A 19,711-nucleotide genomic window follows, 5' to 3' on the forward strand; every position below is an offset into this window, starting at 1 on the left:
AGCCCAAACCATTTCCTAAGTTCGTCATAAAATTTGGCATTTTTAAAAATCCAATTTCCTTCTATTGAAATTTTGACTGTAGTACTTGTTGGTTTCGTTGCTAATATATTCAAATAGATCATTCCCAATATATAATTTTACAATATCCTTGATGCTCTATGTATCTTTGGGAAATATCTTTGGACCCGGAGATCCTTCAAATATATTATTGGTCCTCGGTAAATCAAAGTCTGAATGCTGTGCATTGTCTTCTTTTTACGATTCATCTGAATCAGTTGGCAACTGTAGCATTTGCTGAATTCTTCTTGGACATATTTCACTATCTTCCGACGTTCCTGCTTCACTTTCATTTTTTGATATTCAGTGTCTTCTTCTCAATTGGCCAAGTTGTCTGGAACATCAGACAAGACATCCTTGCATTCATCATAAATAATCGTCTCGTCTCTTTTGTGTGCCATGATGAAAGGGCACAAGTACTTAAAAAAACAGAAAACTTGTTAACGTGTGTAACTAATTGTTACCTAAACAAAAGACCAACAGAAAGCAAAAGATACTTCGTCAGCCACTGCGCGATACTACACCACTGTGTTGTCACTGGCCACTGAGCGATATGATGCACTGTAGTGTCGCCGGCCGTTGTTCACTATTTCACGCATGACACCACTGTGGTGTCACCGGATGTCTTAGTGTTAACTTTCATTTAATGTTGTCATTGTTATTGTTGTTGTTGTTATGGCCATCAGTCTGAAGACTGGTTTGATGCAGCTCTCCCCACTACTCATCCTGTGCAAGCCTCTTCATCTCCGAATAACTACTGCAATCTACAACCCTCTCTATCTGCTTACTGTATTCAGCTCTTGATCTCCCTCTACGATTTTTACCCCACATGTTTCCCTCTGGTACTAAATTGGTGATCCTTTGATGCCTCAGAATGTGTCCTACCAATCCATCCCTTCTTCTAGCCGTGTTATACCACAAATTTCTCTTCTCCCCAATTCTATTTAGTATCTCCTCATTAGTTACATGATCTACCCATCTAATCTTGAGCATTCTTCTGTAGCACCACATTTCAAAAGCTTCTATTCTCTTCTTGTCCAAACTATTTACTGTACGTGTTTCACTTCCATACATGGCTACACTCCATACAAACACTTTCAGAAAGGACTTCCTGACACTGAAATCTATACTTGATGCTAACAAATTTGTCTTCTTCAGAAATGCTTTTCATGCCATTGCCAGTTTGCATTTTATATCCTTCGTACTTCAACCATCATTAGTTATTTTGCTTCCCAAGTAGCAAAACTCATTTGATTAATTACACTACATTCGATTACCCTCATTTTGCTTTTGTTGATGTATGTCTTATATCCTCCTTTCAGGGTACTGTCTATTCTGTTCTACTGCTCTTCCAAGTCCTTTGCTGTCTCTGCCAAAATTGCTATGTCATTGGCAAGCCTCAACGTTTTTATTTCTTCTCCCTGGACTTAAATTTCCACTCCAAATTTTTCTCTTTTTCCTTTACTGCTTGCTCAATATACAAATTGAAAAACATTGATGGGCGGGGGTGAAAAATAGATAGGTAAGATGAAAGATGTAGAAAACTAAAATGGAGTGAAGAAAATAGTAGTTATTGTGAAGAAATGCTGAGGCGAAGAAATTAACGCAAATGAAGGCCAGGTGGGTGGCGAGAACCAAGGACATGTTGTAGTGCTAGTTCACACCTGCGGAGTTCTGAAAAACTGGTGTTGGAAGAAGAACCCAGACGGAGCGTGTGGTGAAACAGGTGCCAAGGTCACGATTGTCATGTTGTAGAGCGTGCTCTGCAATACGATATTGCGTGTTGCCAGTGTACACCCTCTGCCTGTCCCATTCATCCTAATTGAGAATGGGTGCAGAAGGAGCATAGGGTCTGACAAGAATTTTGTGGAGATTGGGATGATGAAAATCTATTCTAGGTGTGGTGGGCAAAATTTCAGACAGAATTTTCAGACCGAATATATCTCATTTCAGGGCATGATTTTTGGAAGTCGTTACCCTGTTGAAGTAGCTGATTAATACATTCCAGATCAGGGTAATACTGAGTCGCCAGTTGTATGCTCCGAAGTTGTTTTTTTTGGAGGGATCAGGACTACTAGCATTGGGTGTGGTGGCCCAGGAAATTTGCTTCTAAACTAGGCTGGTGGGGTTATCACATGCAGTGAAGGCTGAGGTGAGAATGGTGGTGTAGTGCTGTAAAGACCCTGCATCCAAATAAACGTGTTTGCCCCAGATGCCAAGGCTGTGTGGGAGAGTGTTTGACATGGAAAGGATGGCAACTAAAATGAGATTTTCACTCTGCTGACAGAGGAGTGTGCACTGATTTGAAACTTCCTGGCAGATTAAAACTGTGTGCCGGTCCGAGACATGAACTCAGGACCATTGCCTTAAGCAGGCAAGTGCTCTACCAAGTGCTTGTCCTGCAAGTTTTGCAGGAAGTACTGTTGTTTGTTGGTATGTTTAATGTGGACAGAAGTGTAGCTGGCCTTTGGTGAGGATGAGATCAACATCAAGGAATGTGGATTCGGAATAGGACAACATGAAATTTAAGTGGGAGAAGGTATTCAGAGATTCCAAGAATTTTAACAGGTCAGCCTCACCATGAGTCCATATGGCAAAAATGTCATCAATGTACCTAAACCAAACCATGGTCTGAAGACATGGATCCCAGGAAAGCTCCCTCCAAGCAACCCATGAAAAGGATGGCATTGGAAGGAGCCATCCTGGTTCCTATGTCCGTAACCCGTGATCTGTTTGTATGTCTGCCCCTCATTGGTGAAGCAATTGTTGTTAAGTGTTGATTAAGGTGAGTAGGAAGGATGTCATAGATTTGGAATCAGGCGTCCACTGACTGAGGAAAAGTACAACAACAGACAGACCATGTATGTGAGGGACATTGGTATAGAAGGAGGTGGCATCAATGGTGACAAGCAAGGTGTATGGTGGAAGTGGGATGGGCACATATTTCAGAAAATCAAGAAAATGGTTGGTACAGTGTTGCCAAAGGTTCTGGAAACCAGGAAATATCAAGGCATTTCAAACAGGTCAGGGAAATTTGAGAAAAAAAAAACACTGGAAAAATCTTGTTTTGTCTCAGTAGATGAAGTGGTTTGTTTACTGAGGTGTCATGCATTGTCGCTGGGTGGGTGCACCTGAGTACGTGCACCACTTCCATACTCCCTCATTATTACTGCTTCTGCCCTTCCTAGCACTCCCCTCAGCTTGCAGTCAGTGCTGCCACCACTTCTTGTCACTAGCCTAGCAGGTGCAGATGAGAGGCAGCGAGGTGTGAGGAGTGGTTTGTTTAGATCTGATTCTCAGAGACTGTAGATGGAACTCATTTGTGCATGAGTTGTATCTTAATGACTGTGTGAATGTGTGTGTGCTCTCATTTTCTGACAAAAGGTATGGCTGAAAATTTGGTTGTGAAATGATTTGTCTTTTCAACTTGCCTATCTGCGGCTCAGCAATCATCTTTATGGTGAGCTGTTACCTATCCTCATTATTATTGATTCTCAGAGAATTTGAACAAGTTTTCTATTGCATGGATAGATCACCGTGGTCTCAAGGAGTTCCTTGCGGGGTGGGGAAATGGCTATATACATAAATAGACGTATCACAACACTGCACTCAACAGATATTTGAATGTTGTGCAGTGGTAGTTGAATTTAGTGAAACTAAACTTCTAATTGTTGTTGTTTATAGGTCCCCTAACTCCAACTTCAGAGCATTGCTGCTCAAGTTAGAGAGGGTTCTTGATTCAGTTTGTAGGAAGTACCAGAAACTAGTTATATGTGCTGACTTCAATATAAATTTTGTATGTGATGGTGAAAGAAAAAGGATGTTGGCAGATCTCCTAAATTCATATGATCTGAAGCAGACTGTGTTTTTTCCAACTAGGGTCCAGGGGAACAGTAGCACAGTCATAGACAATATTTTTATGCGTTCTTCGTTATTAGATGGGCATTCTGTTAGTAAAAGTGTGTATGGCCTTTCAGACCACGATGCACAAATTTTAACACAAAAAAGCTTTTGTACTCAAACCAGTGTCATATTTAATTACAAACTATGTCAGAAAGTTAATCCAACAGCAGTAGATTTTTTAAAACTTGTCAAGGAACAAGACTGGCAGGATGTTTATAGTGACGATAACATAGATGATAAATACAATGCTTTCCTTAACACATTTCTCATGCTCTTTGAGAGTTGCTTTCCATTATAACATTCTAAACGGGGTACTAGCAGTAATGGGCAGCCTGAGTGGCTGACTAGTGGGCTAAGGATATCATGTAGAACGTATCGGGAATTATATCAAAATGTTGGAAGTAGTCACAATCAAACTACAGTAGCCCTTTACAAACAGTATTGTAATGTGTTTAAAAATGTTATTAGGAAGCCAAAGAGTATGTGGTTGTTGTTGTTGTGGTCTTCAGTCCTGAGCCTGTTTTGATGCAGCTCTCCATGCTACTCTATCCTGTGCAAGCTTTTTCATCTCCCAGTACCTACTGCAACCTACATCCTTCTGAATCTGCTTAGTGTATTCATCTCTTGGTCTCCCTCTACGATTTTTACCCTCCACGCTGGCCTCCAATACTAAATTGGCGATCCCTTGATGCCTCAGAACATGTCCTACCAACCGATCCCTTCTTCTGGTCAAGTTGTGCCACAAACTTCTCCCCAATCCTATTCAATACTTCCTCATTAGTTATGTGATCTACCCATCTAATCTTCAGCATTCTTCTGTAGCACCACATTTTAAAGCTTCTATTCTCTTCTTGTCCAAACTATTTATCGTCCATGTTTCACTTCCATACATGGCTACACTCCATACGAATACTTTCAGAAATGACTTCCTGACACTTAAATCTATACTCGATGTTAACAAATTTCTCTTCTTCAGAAACGCTTTCCTTGCCATTGCCAGCCTACATTTTATATCCTCTCTACTTCGACCATCATCAGTTATTTTGCTCCCCAAATAGCAAAACTCCTTTACTACTTTAAGTGCCTCATTTCCTAATCTAATTCCCTCAGCATCACCCGACTTAATTAGACTACATTCCATTATCCTTGTTTTGCTTTTGTTGATGTTCATCTTATATCCTCCTTTCAAGACACTGTCCATTCCATTCAACTGCTCTTCCAAGTCCTTTGCTGTCTCTGACAGAATTACAATGTCATCGGCGAACCTCAAAGTTTTTATTTCTTCTCCATGAATTTTAATACCTACTCCGAATTTTTCTTTTGTTTCCTTTACTGCTTGCTCAATATACAGATTGAACAACATCGGGGAGAGGCTACAACCTTGTCTTACTCCCTTCCCAACCACTGCTTCCCTTTCATGTCCCTCGACTCTTATAACTGCCATCTGGTTTCTGTACAAATTGTAAATAGCCTTTCGCCCCCTGTATTTTACCCCTGCCACCTTTAGAAATTGAAAGAGAGTATTCCAGTCAACATTGTCAAAAGCTTTCTCTAAGTCTACAAATGCTAGAAACGTAGGTTTGCCTTTCCCTAATCTTTCTTCTAAGATAAGTCGTAAGGTCAGTATTGCAGGACGTGTTCCAGTGTTTCTACGGAATCCAAACTGATCTTCCCCGAGGTTGGCTTCTACTAGTTTTTCCATTCGTCTGTAAAGAATTCGTGTTAGTATTTTGCAGCTGTGACTTATTAAGCTGATAGTTCGGTAATTTTCACATCTGTCAACACCTGCTTTCTTTGGGATTGGAATTATTATATTCTTCTTGAAGTCTGAGGGTATTTCGCCTGTTTCATACGTCTTGCTCACCAGATGGTAGAGTTTTGTCAGGACTGGCTCTCCCACTGCTGTCAGTAGTTCCAATGGAATATTGTCTACTCCGGGGGCTTTGTTTCGACTCAGGTCTTTCAGTGCTCTGTCAAACTCTTCACACAGTATCATATCTCCCATTTCATCTTCATCTACATCCTCTTTCATTTCCATAATATTGTCCTCAAGTACATCGCCCTTGTATAGACCCTTTATATACTCCTTCCACCTTTCTGCTTTCCCTTCTTTGCTTAGAACTGGGTTTCCATCTGAGCTCTTGATATTCATACAAGTAGTTCTCTTATCTCCAAAGGTCTCTTTAATTTTCCTGTAGGCGGTATCTATCTTACCCCTAGTGAGATAGGCCTCTACATCCTTACATTTGTCCTCTAGCCATCCCTGCTTAGCCATTTTGCACTTCCTGTCGATCTCATTTTTGAGACGTTTGTATTCCATTTTGCCTGTTTCACTTACTGCATTTTTATATTTTCTCCTTTCATCAATTAAATTCAATATTTCTTCTGTTACCCAAGGATTTCTACTAGCCCTCGTCTTTTTACCCACTTGATCCTCTGCTGCCTTCACTACTTCATCCCTCAAAGCTACCCATTCTTCTTCTACTGTATTTCTTTCCCCCATTCCTGTCAATTGTTCCTTTATGCTCTCCCTGAATCTCTGTACAACCTCTGGTTCTTTTAGTTTATCCAGGTCCCATCTCCTTAAATTCCCACCTTTTTGCAGTTTCTTCAGCTTTAATCTACAGGTCATAACCAATAGATTGTGGTCAGAGTCCACATCTGCCCCTGGAAATGTCTTACAATTTAAAACCTGGTTCCTAAATCTCTGTCTTACCATTATATAATCTATCTGATACCTTTTAGTATCTCCAGGGTTCTTCCATGTATACAACCTTCTTTTATGATTCTTAAACCAAGTGTTAGTTATGATTATGTTGTGCTCTGTGCAAAATTCTACCAGGCGGCTTCCTCTTTCATTTCTGTCCCCCAATCCATATTCACCTACTATGTTTCCTTCTCTCCCTTTTCCTACACTCGAATTCCAGTCACCCATGACTATTAAATTTTCGTCTCCCTTCACAATCTGAATAATTTCTTTTATTTCATCATACATTTCTTCAATTTCTTCGTCATCTGCAGAGCTAGTTGGCATATAAACTTGTATTACTGTAGTACGTGTGGGCTTCGTATCTATCTTGGCCACAATAATGCGTTCACTATGCTGTTTGTAGTAGCTTACCCACATTCCTATTTTCCTATTCATTATTAAACCTACTCCGGCATTACCCCTATTTGATTTTGTGTTTATAACCCTGTAGTCACCTGACCAGAAGTCTTGTTCCTCCTGCCACCGAACTTCACTAATTCCCACTATATCTAACTTTAACTTATCCATCCCTTTTTAAATTTTCTAACCTACCTGCCCGATTAAGGGATCTGACATTCCACACTCCGATCCGTAGAACGCCAGTTTTCTTTCTCCTGATAACGACATCCTCTTGAGCAGTCCCCGCCCGGAGATCCGAATGGGGGACTATTTTACCTCCGGAATATTTTACCCAAGAGGACGCCATCATCATGTAATCATACAGTAAAGCTGCATGCCCTCGGGAAAAATTACGGCTGTAGTTTCCCCTTGCTTTCAGCCGTTCGCAGTACCAGCGCAGCAAGGCCGTTTTGGTTATTGTTACAAGGCCACATCAGTCAATCATCCAGACTGTTGCCCTTGCAACTACTGAAAAGGCTGCTGCCCCTCTTCAGGAACCACACGTTTGTCTGGCCTCTCAACAGATACCCCTCCGTTGTGGTTGAACCTACGGTACGGCTATCTGTATCGCTGAGGCACGCAAGCCTCCCCACCAACGGCAAGGGCCATGGTTCATGGGGGGGGGGGGGGGGGGGGGGGAGGGGGAGGGGGGGGTATGTGGTATGTGGTATGTGGTATGCAAATAGAATAGCTAATTCACAGGATAAAATTAAAACCATATGGTCAGTTGTGAAGGAAGTGTCTGGTCAGCAGCACAAGGTCGACAATATTAAGTCAGTTCGCAGTTAAAATATTTCCATTACTGATAAATCAGATACATGTACAGTATTTAACAATCATTTTCTGAGCGTTGCTGGTGAAGTAATTAGAAATTTAGTTTCTACAGGAAATCATATAGGCCTAACTTTCTTGGCAAATGCCTTTCTGGGATTGATGTCTGAAATACTCCTCTGTGATACAGACAAGAGGGAGATTGAGTCAATAATTAAATCACTGAAGACTAAGGACTCTCATGGTTGTGAAGGAGTATCTAGCGGAATACTAAAGTACTGTGCTGCACATGTTAGCCCTGTATTTAGCCATATTTGTAATTTTTCCTTTAGGAATGGTCAGTTTCCTGAGAAATTAAAGTACTCGGTAGTAAAGCCACTTTATAAAAAGGGAGAAAGGGATAATGTAGACAATTTTAGACCTATTTCTATGCCATCAGTGTTTGCAAAAGTTATTGAAAAGGCTGTATATGTAAGGATAATTTATCATTTTATATCACACAATTTGCTATCAAATGTAAGTTTGCCTTCAGAAGTCCCTTAACAGCTGAAATTGCTATATTCTCTTTTATCTGTGAGGTACTGGATGGGCTAAACAAAAGGTTTTTGGACGTTTGGCATATTTTTTGATTTAACTAAGGCACTTGATTGTGTCAATCACAAAATATTGCTCCAGAAGTTGGACCATTACAGAATATGGGGAGTAGCTCACAATTGGTTCTCCTCTTACTCTAGCAACAGGCAGCAAAAGGTCATTATTCACAATGTTGATAATGACTGTGATGTGGGGTACTGTCAAGTGGGGGGTGCCCCAGGGCCACTCCTGTTCCTTATTTATATAAATGATATGCCCTCTAGTATTATGGGTAACTCTAAAATATTTCTGTTTGCTGATGACACAAGCTTGGTAGTAAAGGATGTTGTGTGCAACATTGACTCTGTTTCAAATAGTGCAGTACATGACCTCAATTCATAGCTTGTAGAAAATAAACTAATGCTAAATCACAGTAAGACTCAGTTTTTACAGTTTCTAACGCACAATTCAACAAAACCTGAGGTTTTAATTTCACAGAACGGGCGTATGATTAGTGAAACTGAACAGTTCAAATTTGTAGACGTTCAGATAGATAGTAAGCTGTCGTGGAAAGCCCACTTTCAGGATCTTGTTCAAAGACTTAATACTGCAATTTTTACTATTCGAACAGTATCAGAACTGAGTGATCGTTCGACATGAAAATTAGTCTACTTTGCTTATTTTCATTTGCTTATGTCATATGGTATTATATTTTTGGGTAACTCTTCCCATTATAAAAGGATATTTTTGGCTCAGAAATGGGTGGTTTGTGTAATAAGTGGTGGGAGTTCACGAACCTCTTGTCGACCTGTGTTCACGAGTCTGGGTATTTTGACATTGGCCTCTCAATATATATATTCCTTATTGTCATTTCTTGTTACCAATATCAGTTTATTCCTAAGAATAAGTAGCTTTCACTCGGTTAATAGTCGGCAGAAATCAAACCTGCATTTAGATCGGACTTCCTTAACTCTTGTGCAAAAAGATGTGCAGTATACTGCTGCATCCATTTTCAATAAGCTGCCACTCGAATTCAAAAATCTTTGCAGTAATCCATGTGCTTTCAAATCGAAACTGAAGAGTTTCATCATGGGTCACTCCTTCTATTCTGTCGAGGAGTTCCTTGAAAAATTAAGCTGATTCATATTGTATTGCTGATAGCGTTTACTTGAACGTATGGACAGACTTTTTTCAGGTTCGTGAACATTTATTTTTGTCTGTTATTACTTTTATGTTGTAATTTCATGTACTGACACATTCCATGACCTTGGAGATTTGCTCCTCAATTTGGTCCTATGGAACTTGACGTGTAAATAAAAATAAATAAAAATCAGTTCATCAACATGCTGTCCATGGCTTGTGTATAGCTGGCCACAAGAGTGGATATCTGCAATGGGCCAAAACTGTAGGCCGTTTCAGCAGGTTTCTGTAATGGATCAGGTGTACCAATCTGAAGCCATTGGGTTCCCACCAATGTGCAGTCCCTGCCCGTCGGATCTAGTCTCACCAATCTGCCTGCAGGCCAGGTCTGTTTGTGAGTGGTGTAATGTAGTCGAACTTCGTGGTTTATCCATGGACCCAGTACTGTGGTGCTTCTCAGCAGGCCAGAGCCCATGGATGATGGATTTCAGAAATTGCAGCTGTCTTACCGCAAGTATGTTGTACACTGTGGCATTTTATAGACATTTTAAGTGTTCTAGTATATTTTGGCACTTCAAAAGTAATTTATATGTTACAAAGTATGGACAGTAAGAAGAAGAAAATTGTATCAGTTGCTGGCAGTTGTATGCTATGTACTCACATATTTCTTGAAAGCAAAATCACACAATACTTGTAACACAGTGGGTAATAACGGACAATAACGAACATATTAGAACCAACATTTTATTGGCGGTCACCGATAGTGTTGGTTTACACAGTTCTTCTCCGCCTGGTACATTTTTTTCAAGAGGTTTACCTTTTTCTGAGGTTATTTCTGAAATCATTGATGGAAGGTATTTTAAATCTGTCTTATGACTCCAAAGATATGCGTGTTTTTGTCACCAAATGTGTCTCATTTTATCGAGATAAAACAACATCAGTGGTCTTAGTGAAACACATATACCATTTCGTTTGCTTTCCCCATCTAAAAAACAGTTCATTACAAAAGCTCTTGACATTATTACTTAAGATTTTTGTTCACATCAAGAAACGCCTTCTGCTTGCAATTTTTTTAGATATTTCCTCATTTGCACTATTGTTTCTTGTACCGTAACTGCAAAGACAGAGTGTGAGCTTTAGTCTTAACTTACCCTTGAGATGTCAAAATTTGTCAGAGAAAAATGCTAAAACTTGTCTGGAAATCAGAGAAATATCAGGGAATTTCACATGGGGAAACTTCGGGCAACCCTGTTGGTACCTTTGATATAGGAGGGGAGTCTTTGTACTATGGGTTGCGTGTGCTGATCACCTAAGGCAGATATAAGTTTGGTGGGTGCTTTGTAGCCAGCAACTATAGGACGACCAGGATGATTGGTTTTTGTGGATCTTAGGAAGAAGGTAAAAGGTGGGAGTGTGTGGTTGTGGTGGGTTGAGATGTTCTGTAGATTGAGATGTGAAGCCTTGTGAGGGGCCTGAGGTTTTAATGAGGTACTGCAGACCAGTTTGAATTACAGGGATGGGATCTTGATGGCAGACGCTGTATGTACAGGTGTCAGACAGCTGGCATAGACCTTCACTAACATACTCCTTTCAAAGTACTACAGTGGTAGATCTTTTGTCTTCTGGGAGGATAATGATGGAGTCGATCAGTTTTTAGGGAACATAGAGCCTGGATTTCTGCAGAGGTCAGGTTAGGGTCATGTTGTAGGGAGCTGAGAAAGGGTTGTGAAGCAATGCTGGATATGAGGAGTTCTTGGAAGACTTGTAAGGGACGATTTTGAAGTAGTGGTGGTACATCAAGTTGGGATTGTAGTCTGCACAGTTCAAGGCAGGGTTCAATGTCAGGTTTGCTGTTGGAAAGGTTTTGGGATTGGGCTGAAAGTGAGACTCTTAGATAACCCACAAACCTAATCATCCTGGCCGTCCTATAGTTGCTGGCTACAAAGCACCCACCGAATGTATATGTGCCTTATTTGATCAGCACATGCAACCCATAGTACAAAGATTCCTCTTGTATATCAAAGATACTAAACATTTCGCAGATCGCAGCACACACCTTGCTCCCAGCACACCACACACCTTCCTTGTCACCATTGATGCCACATCCCTCTATACCAATGTCCCCCATATACATGGTCTGTCTGCTGCTGAACATACTCTCAGTTAGTGCCCACCTGATTCCAAATCTGTGGACATCATTCCTACTTACCTTAATCAACTTAACACTTACCAACAACTACTTCAACTTTGAGGGGCAGACATAAAAACAGATCAGGGGTATGGCCATGGGGACCAGGATGCCTCCTTCCAGTGCCAACCTTTTCATGGGTCACTTGGAGGGGGCTTTCCTGGGATCCATGTCTTCAGCCCCTGGTTTGGTTTAGGTACATTGATAAAGTTTTTACCATGTGGACTCATGGTGAGGCTGAGCTATTAAAATTCCAGGTATATCTGAATACCTTCACCCAATTAAACCTCACGTGGTTTTATTCTGAATCCTATGCCACTTTCCGTGATGTTGATCTCGTCCTCACTGAAGGCCAGCTACACACTTCTGTCCACATTAAACCTACCAGCAAACAACAGTACTTAAATTTTGATAGTTGCCATCCTTTTCATGTCAACATTCCCTCCCATACAGCTTTGGCGTCTGGGGCAAACATATTTGTTTGGATGCAGAGTCGTTATAGCAAAATACATCACCATTCTCACCTTAGCCTTCACTGCATGTAATTACCCCACCAGCCTAGTTCAAAAGCAAATTTCCTGGGCAATCACATCCAGTCCTGGTACTGCTGATCCCTCCAAAAAACAACTTTGGAACACACCACTGATGACCCGGTATTATCCTGGTCTGGAATATATCAATCAACTACTTCGACAGGGCTGTGACTTCCTAAAATCATGCCCTGAAATGAGATGCGTTCTGTCTGAAATTTTGTCCACCTCACCTAGAATAGCTTTTTGTAGTCCTCCCAATCTCCTCAATAGTCTTGTCAGACCCCATGCTCCTTCTACACTGATGTTCGTACCCTATGGCTCCTACCCCTGTGGTCATCACTTCTGCAAGACTTGCCCTAGCACCCTCCTACCATGAACCTATATCAGCCCTGTAACTGGGGAAACATGTACTATCAAAGGTGCCATCTGTGAAACGACACGTCATGTACCAGCTGTTACGTAAACACTGTTCAGCCTTTTACATTGTCATGACTACCACCAAATTATCAATTAGAATGAATGGTCATAGGCAGAGGGTGTATAATGGCAACACACAATGTCGTGTTGCAGACCATGCTCTACTACATGACAATCGTAACCACACGCGCTATCCATATTCCTCCCCCAGACAACAGTTGCTCATAACTCCACAGGTGTGAACTAGTGGTACAACATGTCTTTGGTTCTCACCACCCACGTGGCCTTAATTTACATTAATTTTTTTGTCTCGGCACTTCTTCACAGTAACTGCTGTTTTCTTCACTCTATTTTAGTTTTCTGTATCTTTCATTTTCTTACTCACCTATTTTTCACTACATCCCCTCCACTCCCATCTTTGTTACGTACAATGCATGTAGCTTTTCACTCTTATTAACTCGTGCATGATGTTTAAGCAGTAATCTCTGTCAGACTGCAAAATAATCATACTGCCACCAACATACATCACACATAAGGTTTGTGAATACTATGAATACAAGATAAATCACGGCCTTTAAGGAAGCATATAAACAGTTGTTTTTTCCCTCGGCCCATTTGCTAGTGGAACAGGAAAGGGAATGACTAACAGTGGTACAGGGTACCCTCTTCCAAGCACTATATAATGGCTTGTGGAGTATGTATTTAGACTTAGATGTAGTGAATATTAAAGTTCTGTGGCAGGAAGAACAGGATTTGTTATTAGTTTATCAACACAAAGTCAAAAGGGGTAATGTAGGTGTAGGTCTAATAATGAACAAGAAGATTCGAGCAAGGAGGTTACCTTCATAGTCATTGATTTTTTTGAATGTAATGTTTGTTAAAATTCAGGACAAACTGTAATACTTTGTTCTGTCCAGATAACTTCATGGCCTGAGGTACAGGTCACAAGTGGTTTTTTGTGAAATATTGCAGTGCTCTATCTCTGGAATAATTCAGTATATTTTGTTCTTATTCTGTTTAAAAGATAATAATTCTTATTAAAGTGATGTGTTCATGTTCCTATGCTGCAGACATCTTGTTTTTAATAAAAATCAGTTTTTTCCCCATAAATGCTAATTCCAAAAATTTCATTACTTTTGTTGTTGATCAGTACCATACAGTACTACATTCTCTGAAATGAACAACTTCCATATTTCATCTTAATAGGTTTTGGATGCAATATTCATGTTTTAACATTTGTTTGTGTGTTTTTTATTGTGATTTTATAATTTTGCTGTCACAAACAACAGTCATAGAAATTTTGAGAATTTTACAAGAGTTGTATATTTGAGGCCAGTGTGTATCCTGAAACAGAATGTGCTACATTGGTTTTGGAATTCTGCTTTGGAACATCAAAATGTTATGCACTACTACCAATAGTGGGTGGTTTGACTCCCACCTAAAGATGTCTGTCTAGGTGTTTATTGTGTAAGTTGTGAACTTTGTGTGAGAACTTCAAAACACTCACTTAATTCTGTGGTATACAATACCTTTGTTGATGTGTGAAGTCATTAGTAGTATGTGATGTAGAATGGGAGACACATGTTTGAAGAAGGTGGTGACTGACCTGAAAAAGGGGGGATGGGGTGCACACCTTACACACAATTGATCTGGAAAATGCGACAGATGACTAATAATATATGGCATGGGAGGAGGATAAATACTTTTTAAAAAATCTACCATTGTTGGCCTCATTGACAAATTTGGATAATGGGGTCAATCCATACTAAGTGATCCAGCACTGGTTGCTTGACCATCTCAGAAAAATTTTATATTTGCTGGGTGAATTCCCCAGTGTTTAGTAGTCACTAAAATATTTTTTTAAAAAAATTATTATTTATTATTTTGAAATGGTGGCCATATTTGTTCCAAGCTGTATGCGTTTTATTCATATTTGCAAGCATCTACATTTTTTACAGTTCTTCAGTAGTGGATTATCCTAGGCCTTTCAGATAAAATGCATTTAGTTCAACATGCTCTGGGCTAAAAATTAACATCATTATCACTTAGCTGAATGTATTTTTTATATATTTTTAATAGTTCAAAGTTATCAGTCACAAATAAAAAAACTCAATTTTTGAACAGTAGTTTTCAAAAGAAAGATTAATTTCTCAGCTTTAATGTTTTTTCTCCTATTACACTATATAGTATAGTTAGGAGTACCAGTGGTGAGCAGCTTACGCTTAAAAAAAAAAAACTTTTAAAAAATGGATTTTTAAAATTTTTCCATCTTTTGGCCTGCAATATCTTTGTTGGGGGAACAGATAAAAATCTGAAAATTTCACAGTTAATAGACCTTTATGATATCAGACTTCAGTATAAATTTCAACTTTGAGATTCAGTCGGAAGTTATGGAAAAAAAATTACTAACACGAGTCAAAAATATGTTTTTTAACATGTGCGGTATCTGGTGGGCTAATCAAATAAAGTATACCAATTGCATAATGTAACACACCACATTACACTAGCAAATGATTATTTGTCGAAACAATGCTGTGGTAATTGTTTCAACAGGCTAACAATTGCATCTGCAAGCCTGTACAAGTCTGATTGTTGTCTTCCGCCTTACACCAACAATTGTCTACTCACACTTACTTAGCTAGAAGTTCTTGAAGTGTGCAATTGAAAAATGGCTTCTCCATGTTTTGTTGGTGTTGTTATTAATGAAGCATGTCATAAAAGTGTGTATGGAGTGTATCCTAAAGACATTACTTTAATCGAAGACTACAGTGAAGAAGAAAAAGTGTTGTTTTACTTATGAGTTGGCCCCGAGGTCAAATCAACATGCAAGTACCATGAAATGAAATACTTTAAAAAAAGTTCATCATGTTTTTGGTCAGCCTTGCATAGACCCTTTTGAGAAACCTGAAACGAAAAGTCTGCAAGAAATAACATTTGGTCATTATTGTAAAAATAAAAGCCCTTTTGTCAGTCTCATACCAGGAAAATTGTTGTGTCCAACATGTTATTCTAAGATATTTGTAATTCACAAGAGAAAGGATAGTGAAACCTCAGATACAGAATTTTGTGACTTATCAGCAACCATTAAAAAAGTAGATACAGCTTGTGAAATCGTGGGTATATCACCTGCTAGTAAAATTAGAAAGGTAAGTCAAGATAAAAGACCAAGTGGTTTGAATACAAAAACTGAGAAAGTAGCAGCTACAGTCAAAAAGAATTTGGAAGTTTCATTTGAAAATACAATTTGTATTAAAACAGATGAAAGTTCTAAAGCTTCGCCAACCAAATATGATGATTTGATAGAAAAACTAAAAACTAAATGCAGTACTTCAAACAAAGAGGATAAAGTTAAGATTATCAGTTTGCTGCCTAATTCTTGGAGTCGAGCAAAAGTTAGTGATGAATTTAATGTGTCAGAATGTCTTGTTAAGTTAACAAGGCAATTAGTAAAAGAACAGGGAATTTTACCAGCATTACAAAAGTAAAGTGCATCTAATTTGGTACATGAAAACACAATCAATAAAGTTATTAATTGTTATGACAATGACAAGAACAGCCGCTTGATGTCTGGCAAAAAAGACTGTGTTTCTGTGAAAGAAACTGGTTCTAAGAGTCAAAGACAAAAAAGGTTAATATTGCGTAATTTAAATGAACTATTCACTGAATTTAAAAAAGAAAATCCTGATATTAAAATTGGAAGATCAAAGTTTTGTGAATTGAGACCAAGATGGTGTACTGTTGGGAGGTGCATCTGGCACCCATAATGTTTGTGTTTGTTTGTATCATCAGAATGTAAAGTTGATGATAGAGGGGGCTAATCTTAGAGTTGACTATAAAGACCTTTTGGAAGTTATGGTATGCAATATTGACAGTTACAATTGTGTGAGCAAGGGAAAATGTGAAGATCGTCCAGGCAAACAAGCCTTACTTGACATGTAAGTCTGCAGGCTTTCGTGGCCATTGTCACTGAAGTTAAAATGTTCTGGGTTATTAGGCCGCGTCATGTTTATTCTATAATGTTCGTCGTTTTGACTCCTCCACTGGGAATTTATATTATTTTAGAATAAACATGATGCGGCCTAATAACCCAGAAGATTTTAACTTCACTTACTTGACATGTTTGAAGAATCCGAAGATGATTTGATGCCTGACAATATAAAATACAAACAGTGGGTGACAAGACAGAACTGAAATGGTGACAGTCATAAAATCACAAGAAGAGTTTTTTGAAGTGTTGGTGGCTAACCTTGAAAATCTGAAAATGCATCATTTTATTGCAAAAGGTCAAAGTAAATTTTTGAAAGACAAAAAGCAAAGTGTAAGCTGCTCACCATTGATACTCTATAAAAAGTAACTATACTATACAGTGTAATAGCAGGAAAAATATGAAAGCTGAGAAACTAATCTTTCTTTGGAAAACTACTGTTCAAAAATTGAGTTTTTTAATTTGTGGCTGTTAACTTTGAACTGTTAAAATATATTAAAGAACACATTCAGCTAAGTGATAATGATGTTAATTTATAGCCCAGAGCATGTTGAACTAAATGCATTTTATCTGAAAGGCTTAGAACAATCCGCTACTGAATAATTGTAAAAAATGTAGATGCTTGCAGATACGAAAAAATGCATGCAGCCTGGAACAAATGTGGCCGCCATTTCAAAATAATAAAAAATAAATTTAAAAAAATATTTTAGTGACTACTAAACATTGGGGAATTCACCCAGCAAATATAAAATATTTCTGAGATGCTCGAGCAACCAATTTTTTCTTCGACCACTTGGTATGGATTGATCGAACTACTGTAACCTACATATTTCTGAATCTGCTTAGTGTATTCATCCCTTGGTCTCCCTCTATGATTTTTACCCTTCTTGCGTCCCTCCAATACTAAATTGTTGATTCCTTGATGCACATAATTTTATTTTTGTTTTTTGAGCAGTTAAAACATTCCTCTTCTAGACATATTTATTACACAGATGGGATAATTTTTAATGAATAGATTTACATTTACAACATTTTTAATTTTTTTATTTTTTTTTAAAAAACCATCGTAAGGTTCTAAAAAGTTATTTGGCGGATCAAGGTTCCATAATTCTTGTGGAAAAACTCCATTTCCTCCATTTTTTTGTATAGATATTTTGCAATTTAACATGATCGAGTAAGGGAGAATCATTTAACTGATCATTTTTTCGGTTAGTTTGGAAAACAATGAAAGTAAAGTAAGGCATATCAAATTTAACAGAACTATAATAATTAGTAATACCTGCTTCTAAATTTATATTCTGATTAAACCAGAAATTTCAGTTGTTTGTAGTTCAATGAAAGAAATTGGAATTTTTGGATTTATCAGTCTTTCTTGTTCTAGTTAAGTGAATATTCTGTTTAATATTTAACAACAACAACATGAATTTCCATACTTTTTCAACAATTTTGCCTCCTCTCATTATTAGTAGTCAAACAAGAGAACCTTATTGATCTTTTCTTGAACTCTGAGTGAAAATTATTGTTAAATCTCCTTCCCAAATTATTTCTTTTAAGTCCTTAAAAATCATCAAATAATTCTAGTAGATAAAGTACTTCATTCTGTTTGTTTTTAATTTTATCATTGTTGAGAATATTGTTTTCCATAGCCAATTAATTTGATGGAGATGAAGTTAATCGAATAAAAAATGATGAAGACATTAATGGGTTTTCTGTTCCAGATAAAATACTGTTTCCTGTTTTAATTGTAATAATACAGGCATTTTAACACATGATTATCAATTAGTTTAACATTGAATTTACCATCATATGCTGAAAAATCCATTCCATCTGTGTGAATAACATCGAATGTCATTAATAGTTGTGAACGATTATGATGAATCCATCCATTGCCATTGTTAATATTAATTACTGTTTTATTGTTAGGAAGATATAATTGTTTGTTGTTTTCTTGTTTATGGGACATGACAAATGTTGATAACTTCCGATTTTGTTCATAATTTATTAAGGAAAAAATTTATTAATTATTTTATTATTTTGAGCTTTTCCTCATTACAGAGGCTTATCTCCAACATAATAATTTACCTGGAAATGACAATACAAACAATAAACGTTCTTAAACTATACTCTCAAAATATTTCTCCAGGTGTTTCGATCTTGCGTGTCCTCTTCCTCTGCGCCCATTCTCCTCATTGTGTGCTGTACATTTTGGAGCCAGGTGGTCACAGGTCGTCCTCTTCTTCTTCTCCCCTCCGGTTCCCACTCCAGTATCAATTTTGGTATTCTGGCTTCCTCCATTCGTCGTACATGCCCGTACCACTGTAATTTCTTCCTATCCATTACGTCATATATTCTTTCTTTTATTTCCATTCTCCTTATTACTTCGGTGTTCCTTATCTTATCCTTCCTGGAGATTCTTGCTGATCTTCTCCAAAAGTCCAGCTCTAGAGCTTGTAATTTTTTAATGTGGTTCATGTTAATTGTCCAGGTCTCCGTTCCATACAGAACCACACTTCTAATATGGATTTGTATATTAATTTTTTAGTTCTGCTCATTACATTCCTGCTCCATAAGACTGAGTTAAACATCCCAATGACCCTCCGTCCGCTACTAATTCTTTTATTGATTTCTGACTCTGATTTTCCCTCGATTTCTAAAATGGATCCCAAATAACAGAAAGTGTTTATCTTTTTGATTTTCTTTCCTTCAATGTATAGCTCATCTGAATCATTAGTCAAGTATTCTGTTTTTTGGTAATTAATCTTCAAACCCCAAGTTTTGTATGCTACTGCTAGTTGATTGCACATATAGTTAGCATCCTCCTCATCTTGTGCTACGACTACTTGATCATCAGCAAATAATAAATGATGTAGGTAAACTCCATCTCTTATTTCTAATCCCATACTATTACATTTACGAGACCATGTTCTAAGGCTAATATCTATATAGATTTTAAATAATGATGGTGACATGGGACAGCCCTGTAAAAGGCCTTTGCT

The sequence above is a fragment of the Schistocerca piceifrons genome, chromosome 3 (genome assembly GCF_021461385.2).
Source record: "Schistocerca piceifrons isolate TAMUIC-IGC-003096 chromosome 3, iqSchPice1.1, whole genome shotgun sequence".
Taxonomy (NCBI): domain Eukaryota; kingdom Metazoa; phylum Arthropoda; class Insecta; order Orthoptera; family Acrididae; genus Schistocerca; species Schistocerca piceifrons.